Raw genomic sequence first — 5,216 nt, 5'->3', positions numbered from 1 at the left:
GTTGGTGTCTGTGTGTCAGTGAGCAGTGCATTACGGCTTTCCCGTGACATTAAGTGTGTAAGCAGCTTTATATTCTGGCCTGGATGTGCTTGGGGCAGGGTGGGCTGGGGCTGGGCTCCTCCTGGCCAGGCAGACCTGGGGACCCATGGCCCCCCATGCCCTCCCGGACGAGCGGCAGGAGCAGTGGCAAGAGCCACTGAACAAGCCGCATGCAGTGGCGGGATCAGCGCCCCCCTGACAAGCTGTGCTTCTGTCCCTAAGCCACCCCATCCCACCCCATGCCACACAGATTTGGGGGACACACACCCACCCCCTGGATGAGCTGCTTGTGGCTCTGTCCCGTGCCCCTCTGTGCCCTGCTGGTCAGCGCCTGTGCCTGTCCCAGCCCCAGCCCCAGTCCCATTCCGTCCCTCACCACAGGGGCCTTGATCTGCTTCCCCACCTCCCTTTTCCTCCCCTTCCACTAAACCAGACTTACCAGCTGGATGCAGCTCTTCAAGCTGAAGAATTGTGTATTGGAAATCAGATTGTATTGGCTGATATACCTCCTTTAAAAGTTGGCTATTGGTATTGGCCCCCAAAATCTCTTATCAGTGCACCTCTAGTTAAATACAATTTCATCATTATAATATTCAATTTTCGTCATTAAAATATTCAGGTTTCAAGAGGAAACTTTCAATTTTCAACTCCAAATGGCATTTACATTGTCATATATCTGTGAAAGTTAGAAATTTAGTAAGAACAGATGACACTTCTGGTGCCTTGAAAGCAAATACTTCATAATTCTTTTATTAAATGCTATCAGAATCAATGCCTTTTACTAGATGCTTTCATGGAAACTGTGGATGAAACTAAGTAATCATTGACTTAAATATAGTTACACAATAAAAAGATAAAGTCTAGGAGACATCTTGAGACAAACTGAATATTTACAGAACATGCACTCCATCTCTCACTTCATAGTTCTTGTCCTTAAGGAAAACCTTCACAGTATTGTCTGTGAACAGACCTAGGCACAAAAAATCGTGACTTTATTGTATACCAAAACACGTAGACTGACTCAGACAATAATTTTATGGCTCACTAAAAGCTCTGATAATCTCTCTGTGTTATACAGATGATAATACTCTTCTTTCCATTTTGAATGGTCACACACACAGGTTATATATAATTATATAATATAACTAGGTTTGCCCATTTCAGATGATCTTTACTTGATCTGTAACAACTTCTGATAACTTCTCTGCTTCTCAGATGATCACTTTGATTTACATAATGGAGTCAAAGTAAAGTACTTCTTTTAACTGGGATTAAGTTTGGCTGTATCTCCTTATTTCCAAGAACTGAGGGAAACATGGAAAGCTTGATTGGCATCTCTTCCAACTATACAGCTAATCCAATAAAAGAGATAACCAAACATATTGTGACTCTTTTGTTAGAAATTAATTCAGTTTTTTAAAAAAATGCTGACGTTCATCAGCATTCAACCCCATGTCTTCAGAGCCCTAGATTAGAAAAGATTGTGGAAACATCAGGGACCAGATGTAAGAATAGGGCCAAAATATTTGTCATGGCAAGCGTGCTGTTAGGCAGCTGAAAGGGTCTGACTGAAGGAATCCTTCTCTTGGCCAATATTTAGAGACAGAAAAATAATGGAGAGGCTATATAAAGAGTGGTTCAGGACTGATAGAGATGGCTCTGCCTAGGTTTTGTCTTCAAAAGGTGTCTGGAAGATTTGGATTAAAAAACATGCCACTTCAGGGAGGTGTTCTTATTTAAATCCCTTATTTAAATATTGTTGATAAATGATACAGTAGCTGATGCACTTCCTTTGTTTTCTGGATTATGTCAAAACTCTATATTAACTGTAAAACGAAATTAAATATTCCCATGTAACATTCTCTGTAATTTTCTTTCAGTAACATTTATGTATTTTTTTCCAGGAAATGAATCTTTTGGTTTTAGGGATTTAAGTGGCTGAGACAAAAATAGCTATAATAAGCTTTCTACAAATACCACTTTCAACCACTTGAGTGAACTGCAGTTCTGTGAGAATTTATCTTCTGGCTTTGAAAATGTCATTGAACTGCTACAGCTATACTTAGCTCCCAGTAACCAATCTGCATTCTTTTTTTCTGTTTATTCATACAATTTCTGAAATCTTGCAATATAGGAATAGTCAAAATGTCTTGTGTGTTAAATTTGGTTGCTACATTGCAATAGCTATGTAGGATGCTCAGTTACATTATGAAACAATAGGTCTGTCCATGTTAAAAAAATGCTGGGTCCTTTCCTATTGGATGTAGTGCTTCATGTGGAATAAATATTATGTTAATAGTCCGATTTTGATTTTTATCAAATACATTTTAGTATTAATAATGCTCAAATAAATTCTTATAGCTGAAAGAATCTTTGTAAAGATTACATGTTAATTTTATATAGAGCTTGGGATTTACAACATGTTGCAAAAGGTTAAAATTGGACTTTTTCAAAAGAAAATTGATCAGTACTAAAATGTCAGCTGTCTAGGTAGAGCAGTATACCAGCATGCAGAAATTGCTGTCTTATTTCAGGTTCCCTAGCTGCATAACATTTGCATTGTGACATTTTGTTACAATGTTAGCAAGATAGTTGATGTTTTAATTAAGTTTTTGTTGCTGGTACAGTCTGTAGGATTATTGAAGAAGACCCACTTGGGTGTACGAGGCTATTAAATTTGCTATTCTACTCGAGTGTTATCTCATTTTAGATGCTTGTTTTTCCCTGTTTTGCCAAAGTTTGATTTTTGTTAAGTAATGTTAGGGAGAGATGCTACTTGCTAAGTATGGTGTGTTGAGAAATGTACATAAAGATCTGCTTAAGGTGGTTACTATAAAATTCTTGTCTTTGGTCTCTTAAATTGAGCAGAACAATATCAATTTACAGTGTGGAACCTATAAAGAATTTTACAGGTGAATCATTTAACCTCTTATATTAAAACAGGGATGTTCAGCCCCTAGCCTGGCCTGTGGAACCATGTCATTTGGCTCACACGGCTCCCCATAGCTCTGAAAATTTGGTGGGGAGCGTGGTGGTAGTTTTAATTGCTACTCCCCAGCTGTCAATTTTCTGGACCCATGGGGAGCCCTGTGAGCTGGATAAAGATGCCCAGCATGGTGCAGGGCTGATCTGCATGGTGTGAAGCAGGCTCTGGGCGGGGCCTGATTTAGGCAGTGCAAGTTGGGATCTGGGCACCAACCCTGTGAATGTGGGCCTGTGCCACTCATCTGGCCCACAAGTCCAAAAGGTTGAGCACCACAGCATTAAACTATCTGATATACAAAATATATACTAACTACAATATTTAATCGTTTTAGTTTATCAAAAAGAAGATTGAGAGAATGACTGTGTTGCATTGGGCAAATTTTTTTACAGGGGGGAAAAGATGGATATTGATTCTTGAAATCTGAAGCCTGTTAGAATGCAATTGGAAATAAACCAAACTTTTTTTTTACATTGAGTGATTAACTCACTGGTCCAACATTTTTTAGATTCAAGGCACCCGTCAGAAAATTCCAGCTCTTAGCTTTCACTCATTTTTGTCTAAGGAAGAATAATAGTGGAATCCTTCTGTTGCAAAGACCTCAAACCACAACAGGTCAGAAGGTTTTTGACACTTATGGATTTCTATTTGAAATCCCTGGGTTTATGCTGTGAATAATCTGTAGGGTGTTTGCATGTCTCACGGTGCTAACTTTCCATGGCACCACACAGCACCCTTAAAAGGATCCCATGGTGCCCTGGGTGAGAATCACTGGATTAACCATTTGAGCAAACTGCCAAGAAAAGAGATGTACAGTATCTTTCTAAATGTAGAATGGAGGTCCTTCTTGAAGACATAAATAAACTAAGCATAAGTTATTGAGTACCATTGAGGGATAACAGAATGCAATTTAAAGATCACTAATACTAGGAGCATGGAGAACAAGCAGGAGGAACTTGCACTCTTGCTTGCAAGCAACAGCTTTGACCTGGTTGGACTAACTGAAACTTGGTGGGACCCTACTCATGATTGGGCAGTAGGCATTGAGGGTTACAGGTTGTACAGATGGGATAGAGTGGGGAAATAAAGTGTGTGTGGGGGGGTGTTGCTCTCTATGTTAAGGAACAATGTACGTCTTCTGTAATCAAGATGGGATCAGAGGAGGACCAAACTGAGGTACTGTGGATCAGGATACCAGGGGGTCGGGGGGGGGCAGGGAAGTGACTTGGTAGAGGGGAGTCTACTATAGATCACCACACCAGGAGGATGAGCTAAACATGGAATTCTCCAGACAGCTCTCAGAGGCCATATGGTCAAGAGATATGGTTGTCATAACCCCTAAACTACCCTGACGTGTTGGGAGGAGTAGTCAGCCAAATCTAACCTGCACGTAGGTTCTTAACCTGCATACAGGACCTCCACCTAATGCAGGAGCTATACGAACCCACTAGGGGAAATGCCTTGCTGGACTTGATGTTAGCTACAGGGGATGCCCTGGTGGGGAATCTGCAGGTACGTGGTAACCTAGGGCAGTGGTCTCCAAAGTGGGGAGCGCAAGATGATCCATTGGGGTGCGGGAAGAAAATATTAGAATTTTTGTTTATATTTTTTATCTATATATATTGTACATAATATATTTGTACAGTAGTACAAGTATATAATTTATAAATAAATAAATACACATATACTGGAGGTGTGTGCTCAAAAATTTTTTACTGATAGGGGTGTGAGACCAAAAAAGTTTGGAGACCACTGACCTAGGGGATACTGACTACTGATTGATGAATTCACTGTCCGGCGAAGGGTGGGTAAACCTAACTAGCAGGGCTGAAGTGCTAGACTTTAGAAAAGCTGATTTCAGTGTACTTAGGAGATTAGTTAGTGAAGCATTAGAGCTCAAGAGCATTGGCGAAATGGGGGGTCCAGGAAGGATGGCCGTTCCTCAAGGGAGTGATCCTACGGGTACAGAAGTTGACAATCCCATTGTGCATAAAAGGGGGTAAAGGGGCCAAGAAGCCCTCTTGGCTGGACAGGGAAGAAAGAGGGATACACGCTGTGGAAACAGGGGGTAGCTAGCAAAGAGGAGTATTCCTCCCTGGCTTGCACTTGCAGGGAATCAGTTAGAAAGGCCAAGCAGGATTAGAACTTAGCCTGGTGACAAAAATTAAGGACAACAAAAAGTCCTTCTTCAGGT

At 40.8% G+C, this 5,216-nt stretch overlaps 1 protein-coding gene across 1 annotated transcript in view; it reads left to right on the top strand.

Moving 5' to 3' along the window:
• Window positions 1-5,216, top strand: part of PRIM2 (primase (DNA) subunit 2) — a gene marked incomplete at its 5' end in the record, with an annotated part of 329,364 nt that overhangs the window by 144,752 nt on the left and 179,396 nt on the right. The window lies entirely within an intron of this gene.

Source organism: Gavialis gangeticus, unplaced genomic scaffold (assembly GCF_001723915.1).
Source record: "Gavialis gangeticus isolate Ggan-Ray unplaced genomic scaffold, GavGan_comp1, whole genome shotgun sequence".
Taxonomy (NCBI): domain Eukaryota; kingdom Metazoa; phylum Chordata; order Crocodylia; family Gavialidae; genus Gavialis; species Gavialis gangeticus.
This window is presented reverse-complemented; position numbering and strand designations above follow the sequence as displayed.